The sequence below is a fragment of the Myotis myotis genome, unplaced genomic scaffold (genome assembly GCF_014108235.1).
Source record: "Myotis myotis isolate mMyoMyo1 unplaced genomic scaffold, mMyoMyo1.p scaffold_m19_p_6, whole genome shotgun sequence".
Taxonomy (NCBI): domain Eukaryota; kingdom Metazoa; phylum Chordata; class Mammalia; order Chiroptera; family Vespertilionidae; genus Myotis; species Myotis myotis.
Genome location: NW_023416368.1, coordinates 95,171,095 through 95,184,615, shown reverse-complemented (window position 1 = coordinate 95,184,615; position 13,521 = coordinate 95,171,095). Strand labels below are relative to the sequence as shown.

At 42.1% G+C, this 13,521-nt stretch overlaps 1 protein-coding gene across 1 annotated transcript in view; it reads right to left on the bottom strand.

The window, feature by feature from the left end:
• ZNF454 (zinc finger protein 454) overlaps nucleotides 1–8,614 on the bottom strand; it is an 87,455-nt gene extending 78,841 nt beyond the window's left edge. Inside the window, exons 1-2 of the mRNA XM_036314268.1 lie at nucleotides 8,527–8,614; nucleotides 4,956–5,048 (exon numbers count right to left, since the gene is read on the bottom strand). The gene's annotated coding sequence lies outside the window, so the exon portion shown is untranslated. The remainder of the gene's footprint in view (nucleotides 1–4,955; nucleotides 5,049–8,526) is intronic.
• Nucleotides 8,615–13,521: the final 4,907 nt, after the last annotated feature.

The following is a 13,521-nucleotide window of genomic DNA, read 5'->3' as shown; positions in this document are numbered from 1 at the left end:
CCTAAACCTATCATTAACAAAAGGAAACAAGAAAGCATAATAACCATAAACATTAAAAAACCTGATACATAAATGGGTTGACTTTCTCTATTAAAAGTCAAAAACTCTAAAATTGGTTGAAAATCCAATTATATGGCACATATAAGAGATAGATCTAAAACACAAACAAAAAGTTAAAATAAAAGGGCGTGGAGGCGGGGAGACAAGAGCTAGCAAGCAAAAGCAAATAAAAAGTAAGCAGGGAGAACACAGAAATATCATCTAAGGTAGAATATATGTGGAAACATAATAGAAACTCCTAATTTGTGAGAAAAGATGTGGCATTCTCTTTCCAAAAATTAATCCACTTTTTTCAATAAATTGACTTGTTAGCTGAAAAACCCAAATTCAGACTCAAATGAACTATATGGTCTTCCCCACTTCCCTAGTCTCTCATCCCCTTATTGCGTAGACCTCAGAGTGCCCCAAAGCTTATCTCTCATCATGAAATGTCGTGTGGATTCCTGTGCTGGCCATGGGCTCAGGAAACACTGATTTAGTTAAGCACAGAAAGGCATTTTAAAAGGTAAAAGTACAACAGTATCATTCACAAAACATATATATTGTTAATCCTTTATTGTTCATAAAATGTATTCCTTGTTAACCCATGAAGACGTGTTTTTGTTTCCTTTCTCTCCTTTTCCACTTAGTCTGGGTCCTTTTCTCTCAGCACTACATGAAGCACAGGATGACTCACGGTGTTGGAAAAAAGTAGCTTCATAGACTTATGTCATTCATGTAACCTAAAAACACTGGCCTTTTGATATTGTTATTCTTTGAAAAGGTGGAGTGCAAGTGAAATAAATAGGGATACATTAAATGATGGAAGTGTGATTTATAGAGAAGATACGATCGTGATGAAGTTGAGGCACCACAACAGCAAAATGTCTTCAGATAGAATTCTTAGCAATCTTTTTTCTTTCTACAAAATCCCAATCATGGTTAAATCACAATCACAATAGCAACAAAAAAATGAAACATGGCAAAATACACTTAATAGAAATATGCAAGATCCTCATGATCAAAGTTAACAGAAGCCATAATGAAAGATCTGAATAACATGAAGGGTAATTCTTTTACTCAATAGGAAAAATAAACATTGTAAATATGGTATCCTTCCTCAAATTAATATAGATTTAATGAAATACAAATCAAAATTGCATATTTTTCTTTTTAACTATTACCTTTTAGAACTTGATAAAGTTAATAAAACTGGATAGTTATTAAAATTCAATTATAAGGATAAATGCATAAGAACAATACAGTAACCAAAACTTTGAAAAGAAAAATTAGGGGGATTTGCTTTGTGAAATAATAAATTCTAAATAAATAGAATGTCTGTGGTACTACAGCAGAAACTGTGGCGCCACTCCGGCTGTCTAACCAGTCTCCATCCTTCCCATGTCAAAGTTGACCATACCAACCTGCTGTGTGTCCAGCACACCTTAGCAATGTCTTCAGTAATGTCTCTTCTCCATTGCTGCCTCCCCTTTTCAGAAGATAAGATCTAGAAGAAAAGGACTTTGCCTGGCTCATTCACTGTTATCTTCCCAGCATTCGAAACACAGCTTAGCATATGATAGGCAGGTGCTAACTATCTGTTTAATGAATGGATGGATGATAATGAAATTATACCTGAATAAGTTATCTATATATATATAAGCGTAAGTGACTGTTACAACCGGTCGACCAAACGACCAGTTGACCCGTCACTATGACATGCACTGACCACCAGGGGGCAGACACTCAACACAGGAGCTGCCCCCTGGTTGTCAGTGCACTCCCACAGCTAACCTCCTGCAGTCCCTACCCCCAGCCAGCCAACCTCCCGCAGTCCCTACCCCTGGACTGAGTGAGAGGGCCCTGATGACCCCGATGGCCCCAATCGCCAACCAGGCCAAAGGACCCCACCTGTGTACAAACTCATGCACCAGGCCTCTAGTTTTATATAAATTATACCTGCCTCACCTCACCATGTTAAATGAAGTTAGCTTGCAACCTCATATAATGTACAGTAAGTAAATTCCAGATAGCTAGGATTTAAAATTAAAATGATAAAACAAATAGAAAACATAGAAATATATTTATATGAAATCTTAGGGTACAGAAAGTTTTTCACAGCATGATTCCAAAGCCAAACAAAGAAAAAGGAAAGTTAACTGAATAAAACTTCAAAACTTATTTGTAACAAAAGATGTTATAAACAAATTTAAAAGAAAAATGACAGGGAACAGTATTGGCAACTTATGGCAAAGGATTAATATTCACATTACAGGAAAGGCTTTTTTTACATATAAACAACCCAATATTAAAATTGGCAAAAGATGTGAGAGATATTTTAAAAATTTATATCCATAGTTATTTTTGAGGGTTTGAAACTTGGGAGTATACATTATAGCTTCAGAATTTTTTTTTCTTCAGAAATTTTTTTACAATTATATGCCCAATATTTATATTCAGAAAAAAAAGATACTTGGCAACTCAGAGTCATGTCACTGGCTGATAAATAGGAGGAAAGATGAAGAAAGGAAAATAGCTCTAATGCTGTACCAATGCATCCCAAATCAGTCACTGTATTCTTCAAAAGTATCAAAGTCACCAAAAACAAAGACTTGAGGAACTGTTCTAGATCAAGGGAGACTAAGGAGATAGGACAGCTAAGTTTCAGTTGTGATCTGGATTAGATCTGACCAGATAAAGGACATCTGTGGCAAAATATGAGTAAGATTTGTAGATTAGGTAACAGTACTATATCATTGTAAGTTTCATCCTTTTGATCTTTGTATTTTGGTATGTAAAACCAGTGGATGCCTGCGATGGGGAATGTGGACTAGAAGGAGGTAAGAACACCTGGAGTGATGAAAATGTTCTACAACTTCACTGAAGTGGTGCATATATTTGGCAAAACTCAATTAATTATAAGCTCAAAATAGGTTATTTTTTATAAATTATACCTGAAAAGAATGCTGACTTAAAAACTTAATTAACACTATTTTAAATAAAACTAATCAAGGCTAGTGACAACCAAACCACAACCTACATCAACCAAAATCTTCTGAATGCTCCCTCTTCAAACCTTCCCCTCTTCTAGAAACTCCCTTTCTATAATAACTATGAGTTATGCTGATTTTTAGAACTAAGCTTGATAATATCAAGGTGAGGAAGTAGTACAAACAGAAATCATAACAGTTATACTTGTCTTCATGAAGTCTTCTTAAAACTGGTTCCTTTGGGTCCTGGCGGGTGTGGCTCAGTTGATTGGAGCATCATCCCGTACACCAGAAAGTGGTGGGCTCCAGGCAACCAATGGATGTTTCTCCTTCCCTACCTCTCTCTAAAATCAATTTTAAAAAAACTAGCGCCTTTGCTAAATAAACAAGTGACACATTTAAGAGAAGCCTAACGCATGATCTAATGAATGAGGAAAACACCGCAAGTCCTTCAGGACTATAAAGTTATGTAAGCCTAACCTTAAAAAAGAAAAATATAAAACAAAACTTAGTGCTTCCTGAGCCAAGTCTGCCTGATGTCTTATATCCTTTTCCAGAGAAGCAATAACTCCAGGTTCTAGTAAAAACTAGCAGCTTCCATTTTATTTTATTTTATTTTTAAACCTCACTAGAGAAGTGAGGATATTTTTTCCATTGATTTTTTTCAGAGAGTAGAAGGCAGGGGGGAGAAGGGAGAGAGAAACACTGATGTGCGAGAGACACATTGATTGGTTGCCTTCCACATGCTCTCCAACTAGGGACGGGGATCAAAACAACAACCCAGGTACATGCTCTTGACTGGGAATTGAACCCATGACCTTCAGTGAGCAGGCCAATGCTGTAACCACTGAGCTTGCTGGCCAGGGCACAGCTTCCATTTAAAGTAATCAGTGCAAAAAAAACCAAGGCTCCTCATTCACTGTTTTTGTCCCATGATTTCCTCTAGCTGACGGACAGTGCTTCTTTCTAGAAAAATTCGTATGCCAACTCCTTTATCAAAACTTCTGTGACTCCTCCTCCACCCCCATGCCTACCACCTCACCAACACACAAACTCCTTGTTCCTGGCACTTGACCCCAAACTTTGTAACTAACTCCTCACTACCAGTCAATGCTACATTCTGCTCTACCTCTAAACTCTACTAGAAAATACCAAGCACTTGACTGGAATGGTACAGAGGGTGCCTACACTTACCTAGTGCCTTTAACATCTCAGGAACAATGTTGGGCACTTTTTTTTTACATTACTTCATTTGAACTTTCAACAAACCTATGAAATAGGTATTATTAAATGGAATAAGCCACGTGAAATTGTTACCAAAGTCAAGTATGTGGCAAACACTTGGTTAATGCTGTTATTTCTATCATGACCATGAGGAACTAATGCTTCAGGGAACTCAAGTCACCTACCCAAGACAACACAGATATTAAATGGTCAAGTTTGGATTTAGTGGTAAACTTGGGACATTCTGACTCCATTACAGCAAATCCTCTCCCATTATCCCTATCCAACCCTACTTCTCCTGGCTGCCACACTGATCTTCTCCTTCTCCAGGTCTTAGAACACTGACAATCTGGGTACCTAACCATACTCATTCTTATTATCAGACTCATGTACAATCATCGTGACTGTATCTTGTAGAGATGTAACTTTTTATGTGCCCTGAGAGTCCATAGCCCTGTAAGCACCAGGACCTTCTCTCATATAATGTTTGTTCCTTTTCTGACCCTTGAACAGCACCAAGAGCTCAGTAGGCCAGCTGAATGAGGAAGTGACAGCTGAGAACAGAACTGAGGGAAACTGAAGGTAGCTTTGTGAAAAATATCCAACATTCAGAGATCTCAATAGCCCTGTCCTCTGCAGTGAAACCCATATACAGTATAGGAATAAGGGGTAAAGGAGAGGTTTGAAATTGAAAAACCTCACCTGAGTTCCCAATGGTAGAGGCCCAGTATCCACTTCCTTCTCCTTCCTTCCTGTGGGGTCCTTCCTAGGAGATGGGTGGGAGAGGAGGCAGCGCTGATAGGAGGAAAAGAAGCCATGAGAAAGGAGACTTCCACAACAACAAAAACTAAAATACCTATAGATAAAGCAAATACAACGTGTTCACACAATTTACATAAAACTATGATTTTTATTGTTTATTTTACTAAGCTTATTTGACTTATATATGAAGAAAGATGAACAGTGAGAGACATACCGTATTCTGGATAGGATGTCATAATAATTTGTCACTTCTTTTAAATTAATTTATAAAGTTAACACATTCCAAATCAAATTATACCAAATTAATAATATTTTAAAGTTAATTATGAAAAAGATTATTTTTTTAAAAGTTAACTATGTTGTACTGGAATAGCAACAGCCAGGAAATTTCTGAAAGAGAATGGTAATGAGCAAAAACTTGCCCACCAGATACTATGAAGCTATGATAATCTATATATATAAAACCCTAATATGCAAATAGACCGAACAGCGGAACAACTGAACAACCAGTTGCTATGACGTGCACTAACCACCAGGGGGCACGCACGGAACATGGCAGGTATTGGCAGCAGGCAGCAGTGCATGGAACATGGCGGGCATGGGTCGCGGCAGTATGGTGGAGCAGGTGAGCGGGGGCACCAGACCAAGGCAGGGCACCAGTCGCTGTCATCGAGGCGAGCCTCTGGTGGTTACCAAAAATTCTTTGCTCCCGCATGCCACGATCCCACTGGGCACTCGCACCTGCTGCCGGCGCTGGCCCCGCTTGCACCGCTGTCGGTGCCACAGCCGGAGTCCAGTGCCAGCCCCAATCACTCAGCACTGTCAGCGGGTGCAAGTGGGGGCTGCCAGCCCCGATTGCCCCTGAGGGCTTCTCCATCTTCCCCTGCATCTGAGGGGCGATTGGGCCAGTAGCCACCGCTTGCACCCACTGCAGGCGCTGGCCTCAATCGCTCCGTGCCGTCAGCAGGTGTGAGCAGGGCTGGCGCCATCAGCACATGGGAGTGGCAGGGGCAGGGCCCCCAGCAGACAGGGGACTAGGGGCACAGCGTGGGCCAGGTGGGAGCGCAGAGGATGGGCCGAGACCCGCCTCTGTGCCCACCACAGCCTCACTGCCCACAGTTCCTTTCAAGGTCCACAAATTCGTGCACTGGGGCCCTAGTAGAATATAATGTTACTGAATGTCAGAATCACTCATTCACTAAATACATTGTTGACCAGGCACCATTCCTGTGTCTATGTATATATGTGTGGAGGAGAAGAGAGGAGAATACAGTTGCAAACAAAATAGAAATCTCTCTGCTCTCCTGGATGTTATAATTTAACTAGTAGCCTGATGCACGAAGATTCATGCAAGAATGGTTCTTCCTTCCCCTGGCTGCCAGCACTGCCTTCGCTCCAGCCAGAGCTGCCTTTCCACCTTTGCCCGGAGCCAGAGCCACCTTTCTGCCTTCCCATGCTGCCCAGAGGCCCGGAGCGGCTGGGGCAGTGCAGAATGCCGGCGTCCTGCCCTGCCCCCAGCTGCTCAGGGCCTGATATGCAAATTAACCCGCCATCTTTGTTGGGTTAATTTGCATACTCACTCCTGATGGGCTGTTGGGCATTGTGAAGGTATGGTCAATTTGCATCTTTCTCTTTTATTAGTGCAGATAGGGGAAAAGAGTAAATGGAACAAATAGAAATCCTGCCAACATAAATAATTCAGAAAAAAAATTACATATAAGAATTCAGGATAAGAAAAAAGTGAAATTCAGGTCAGTGAAGAAAGGATGGATTATTCAATAACTTGGAATAAGGGCTTAACATTTGGAAAAGAATAAAAATTTGCACATAAAATGCAACTAAAGAACTAGGAGACAATGCAGGTGAGCATTTTTGTGATGATAAAGGACTAGGAGGCCTAATGATGCCAAAGGCCCAAATGTGAAGGGAAGGTCTTTTTGTCTGACCACATGAAAATATGGCATTTGTGCATAGTAAAGAAACACTTGTGCATCAGACAGAAAATTTTAAGACAAAAAGCAAATTGCATAAAATAATCATTAATATTCAAAATGCAAATTTAAACAACCCTATCATTTGCACCTCTCCAAAAGTTAGATCATAGTTAAGTAATACCCAGGTTTGGGGTGGATCATTCTGGCTCAATTACATTGCAAATTTTTTAAACTGCTACTTTTCTGGAGAAAATAAGACAGGAGGTAACAAAAACCCTAGGCAGCATGCCTCAGTGGTGGAACGTAGACCCATGAACCAGGAGGGGTCACAGTTCAATTCCCAGTCAGGGCACATGACTGTACTGCGGGCTCCATCCCCAGTAGGGGGCATGCAGGAGGCAGCTGATCAATGATTCTCTCTCATCACTGATGTTTCCATCTCTCTCTCTTCTCCCTTCCTCTCTAAAATCAATTAAAATATATATAAATACATATATATTATAAAGGCCCAGAAATTTCACTTTAAGGGATTTATAGAATGAGACAAGAATGCAAATATGTAGCCAGGTGGCCCGTGTTGTTTATAATACTGAAACAAAACAAAACCTAATAACAGAAAGGCCTAAAGGAAGGATTAAGTATGGCACAGACATACTTTTCCTCACACTCATTAAAATGACAGCTTAGCTGTTTTTAAAAATTGGTATAAGTAATGTTTTCAGTATTCACTTCTTTTAAAATTTATTCTCCATGTTGATTGAGTGGTACTTACATGAACAAAATATAAAAGCCATGGAGCTTAAGATTTGTACATTTTAAATCCCACACCAAATGTATTTCACGACTCATGGAGAAAAGGATATTAATAGCCATAGCTTTAAGAACAGAGTTTCTATGTTCAAACACATATATACGTCGACATGCAAATTTTGACAGTTTGCAAATAATTTTTCCCTTTTGCTCCTCTGCGTTTTCTGGTTGTGAATATTTGTTTTTCTTTGTAAGATTTAAAAAAAAAATGCTTAAATAAAAATGAAAGAGAAAAGGATTCTCTGAGGTAAAGAACCTGCACAGGGTTGGCCGCCGGTTCTTAGAAGAAACCGGTCCAAGAGAGAGCACGCTGCGCTCCTCGAATCGGAAATCAGTGGGCGCGCACTGAGGTGCGGTTTACACAAAGGGCCGATGCTGGAGCCTGGAGCCCCCGCAAGAGGGCAGCATCCCCCCAACTGCCGAGCGGGTCCCGGGGAAAGCCGAGGCGGGAGGAACGCAGGCAGGGACCCGGACTGGCCCTCGGACCGTGGCCGCCGCGCCACGCCCGCACTCGCCGCTCCTGAGACAGGTGGGGAAGGGCCGCTCGGCTGGGTGCCCCCCACTCCCAGCCCGGCTCGGCTCCCGGGGCGAGATGGGGCGCACCTGGAACCAGCGGCCGGCGCTGCGCAAAGACCCGCAAGAAGCGGCCCAGCCCATCCGCCCCGACCTCACTTGGCGCGACGTCCAGGGCTCGTCCCATCCGGGCCTCCGCCCAGCGCCCGCCACCCGGCCAGACTCGGCGCGTGCAGCCGCTGCCCCGCACTCACCCTCACCCTCACCCAGCTTGAGTGGGAGCTGCCTCTGCCGAACGCCGTCCCGCCCGCCGCCTCCCCGGGACGCCGAACTACATTTCCCACAAGGCAGCTGGGCAGTGGACGGCATCGGAGTGCGCCAAGCGCAGGCCCGAGGGTGGAGCGGAAGGGAAGGGGCGGTTCCAGCCGATGGAGGCACTGAGGGCGGCGTTGGTTCCCACGATGGGATTGCGGCTCGCCTAGCCTGGAGAGGTCTGTATCGAGACCGTATCCCGACTCCCAAAAGGACCCCTTCGTTAGAGCCGGCGGGTTTCTAATCCCTGGGAGGGGAGAAGGAGACAGCCTTGGCTAAGCCTCACTTTCCTCCTCTGCAGTAAGGGGAGCCCAGAAGAGTCTCTTGCAGTTGTCAGAAGAATGAGAAGAGGTAGTAACGTCTGGAGTAATAGTGGGCACTCCATGAATGGTGGTCACTGTGCCCCCTCCCCCAGCCTGCTCTAAGGGCTTCAAAATTATCACTGTGCACAATGCAGACAAAATCTTCAATTAAATATGTGGCCAGAGTTAGTTTCAGCTAATTCTGCTGCTGGAACTTGGAGAAGTACATGACTTTGGGGGCAGATCAATATGATAGAGTGTAATACTTGGTTTTCTAAAAATAACCTCTGCCTGTTTCTGTTGCTGTGACAAAGACGCTACCCTTTGACCAAACTTTAGACAGGTTCCTCTGAGCCCTCTTTTCTACTAGCCCTGGTTTTTGGGCCCTGTCCTTGGCCTGTGGAGCTCAGTTTTAGCAAGAATCCTGCTAAATGAGCCTCGGTAGAATCCCCATTCTTAATATCTAATCCAATTCCCATTCCCCTACTCTTGATGTCTAAGTCCTTAGATTCCCTTTATTTAGCAAAAATCCCCCCAAACTTGATACTTTTGGTAGTTTCCATCCACTGACCCTCTTAATTTGTTCGTTTGCTATAAATCCCCATCTATCTTTGTTGTTTTGGGAGTTGAGTTTGATTTTACTGAAGCTTCTCTCCTCTGTTGGCAATAGTACTGAATAAAATATGCTTTCTCATCTCTATTTCTCTTTGAGAACTGTCTGAACTATTTAAAAATATTGAAAAATATGAAACTCTTCACAATTCATTTAAAAGTTTAGGTAACCCAGATACCAAATAAACTATATAAAAAAAATATATCACTGCACTACAGCAAATACCTTGAACCAAACAATTTTTCCAGAATTACAAGGGCATTCTTACAATAGAAGTTATATCCTATCTAATAAAAGACAAAAAGGGTGATTAACCTTACCTCCGCTACACTTCCCATTGGCAAATCAGGGCGATATGCAAATTAACTGCCAACAAAGATGGCGGTTAATTTGCATGTGTGCAATGATGGGAGGCGAAAGGGGAAGGACGGAAGAACGGTGATCGGAAACCCAGGCAGCAGGAAAGAGCTGGGGGGCGCTCAAGGACCATTTCTCTACCAAAACAACTCATTATAGTTATTATATAATTATGTAGATACTAGTGGCCCGGTGCATGAAATTCGTGCATGGGGGAGGGTGTGTTCCTCAGCCTGGCCTGCACCCTCTCCAATTTGGGACCCCTCGAAAAATGTCCTGCCAGTTTACAGGGATCAGGCCTAAACCAGCAGTCAGACATCCCTCTTGTAATTCGGGACTGCTGGCTCCTAACCGCTCACCTGCCTGCCTGCCTGCCTGATTGCCTCTAACCACTCTGCCTGCCGGCCTGCTGACATGCAAAGGTCAGGGATGAAATGACTTTTCCCAGCCACATCTGCAAGTATCCTGGGAAAGGCATCACTGAAGAGTTCACAACTCTCTTATTTGGCAAGGAAGAAAAAAGTTGGCAACGGAAACAATCCCTTACATCAAAGTTAAGGTCCCTCTGGGTAAAAAAGAATATTTCCAATGTAAAGGAGGGAGCAGGCAAAAATAATAGATTCTCATGACTTCCACTGAAGATTGAGCATATGACAGAGTCAAAACCAACATACAAATTAAAACAGACAGTGGACATTCAAATGACCCGAATCAACTGTCACTGTTTGTCCCAACAGCAGCCATGCTTATGTGATAATATAGTTCAACAAACATACAAAACAAGTCACATGATAAGAGGTTCGGCTTCTAAAGTAAATTGAATATGTTCTTTAAAAATTCTCATGTCCTCCCCTCTGACTATAATTCTTAATTTTCCAATCAGAAAATTACCCAGGTGATCCAGTAACATGTAGAACTCCAGTAACCTTATTTAAAAACAAACATCCAAACCATTTTTAAAATATTTAAATTGATATTTTAGGGTTAAAATTATAGAAGATATTTAGATCCAAATATATTTTCTGGATAGAAAATATTTCAGTTTTTGATTTTAAAAAAAATAAACATAAAAAAATATATAAGTGACACATTTTCCTAAGGAATTCTGAATTAGTACCTTTCCCTCTAACTTTCTTCAAATTAAGAGAATCTATGGAGTTCCCTATACTGCACAAGTTTTAATGAAAGAAAATAAGACTTTCTAAGAGCATCAAATACATGTTTTCTTATTTACAAACATATATACTCCTCTCTCCTCTCTCTCTCTCTCTCTCTCTCTCTCTCTCTCTCTCACTCACCTCTCTCTCTTTCTCTCTCTCTCCCCCCCTTTAAAATATATTCTTACTGATTCAGAGAGGAAGGGAGAGGGAGAGAGATAGAAACATCAATGATGAGAGAGAATCATTGATCGGCTGCCTCCTACATGCCCCGTACTGGGGATAAAGCCCACAACCTGGGCATGTGGCCTGACCTGGAATCAAACTGTGACTTCCTGGTTCATAGGTCAATGCTAAACCACTGAGTCACACCCACCGGGCTCAATTCTTATTTATAAATTCATTCCAAGGACATATACAGCTTGAAAAGCTTTGGAAGCAGTTTCAAAAAAAAAACAAAAAAAAAACAAACAACAAAAAAAAAACACTAGCTTTTAAGTAATAAGAAAACAGTTATAGAAGAAAGTTTAAATTAAAAGAAAAAAATTGTTTTAATTTATTCAAAAGTGGGAACATCCTCCATGAAAATGTGTACCTGACTGTGGATGGCTGGGTGGCCTTATCACACCTTAGGAATTCAAATGCTTTTTACAATGACAAGAAAGAGTTTCATCTCATTTCTCTCTCAGGGTAGATGTCTGTCAACAGAAGGTAGACATCAATAAAAGGAGGGGCTTGCACAATCAATCCAGAAAGTCAGCAATCTATGAATAATCCAGAACTGAGTATTTATCTCCTCTGCCACACACCCTCCCTCCCAGCCAGTGAGCAAGATAATTACTCTCAAGTCAAGCTAAGTGCCCCCCAGTCACAGTGGCCCAATGCTGACATACAAAGCATACAAATAATTCTCACTCTGGCATAAAAGTGACAACTTTCTTGGAAGAAAAGCAGATACTGTAAATTTCTCAAAGTCTTCCTGAAACATTTTTTAAAGTAATTTTTACTTCTTTAGAAAAAATGCATACATGGCAAACCATCCGTAATAAAAGGCCCATTCTATAACATTTTACCTGGTCCTACTCATATCTGCAATCATAATCATATTTACAGACAAATATATCTATACTAATATATTTGAGTAATATGCTAATTAGACTGGGAGACCTTCCAGATGTTCTTCTGGACAAAGCCATGGTAGCGGGGCCAAGGAAGAGGCGGTTAGAGGCCAAGAGGGGAGGGCAGTTGTGGGTGATCAGGCTGGTGGGGGATGGGGCCGTTGGGGGTAAGCAGACCAGCAGGGGGGCCAGTTGGGGGCAAGCAGGCCATCAGTGGGGGTCAGTTGGAGGTGATCAGGACAGTGGGAGGGGGGGCAGTTTGGAGTGAGCAGGCCAGCAGGGGGACAGTTTGGGATGAGCAGGCCAGTGGGGAGGGAAGGTAGGGGCGAGCAGGCCACCAGGGGGGCAGTGTGGGGTGATCAGGCTGGCGGGGGGGGCACTTGGGGGGCAAGCAAGCCGGCAGCGGGGGTGGGGGGGAAGTTGGGGGCTAGCAGGCCGGCAGGCAGAGTGGTTAGAGGCAATCAGGCAGGCAGGCAGGCAGGCAGGTGAGCGGTTAGGAGCCAGCAGTCCCAAATTACAAGAGGGATGTCTGACTGCTGGTTTAGGCCCGATCCCTGTAAACTGGCAGGGCATTTTTTGAGGGGTCCCAAATTGGAGAGGGTGCAGGCCAGGCTGAGGAACACACCCTCCCCCATGCACGAATTTCATGCACCAGGCCACTAGTATCTATATAATTATATAATAACTATAATGAGTTGTTTGGTAGAGAAATGGTCCTTGATAACACTCACAACAAGTAGGCAGAAAGTAGGGAAAGGGAAGAAGGAAACAAATTAACAAACAAATAAAAAACCCAACAACCCAGAAACAACAATTCAGACAAATAAAAAGTACATAATAAAATGTTGGCAATAAATCAAAGTCTATCAGTAATCACTACATATACACACGGACTGAACTTTCCAAATAAAAGAAAAATACTGTCCAACTAGATTTCTTAAAAATCTGGCTATATGCTAAAACATAAGGATATACAAATCTTGAAATTAGAAAGTTGGATATATTTCTGATATTAACCACAGAAAATTTATTATAGTGATATTTAGATTTTAAAAAGTTAAGACAAAAAATATTGTTAGATGTAGAGAAGGTAATTTAAAAATGACCTCATGCGGCATTCTCTCTCCAGCATGTTTGCGCCTTTCCTCCCCCTTTCTTCCCTAAAAGCTTTCTTTCTCTTAAACTTTTTCTTTTTCTTTGGCCTCTATAACTTGTTTCCTAAGCCCATGCAACCCAGCTAGCTCACTTCTACCTCTGTGACTTTTAAAATATATATATATATTTTATTGATTTCAGAGAGGAAGGGAGAGGGAGAGAGAATAGAAACATCAATGATGAGAATCATTGTTCAGCTGCCTCCTGCACACCCCCTACTGGGGGTCCAGCCCAC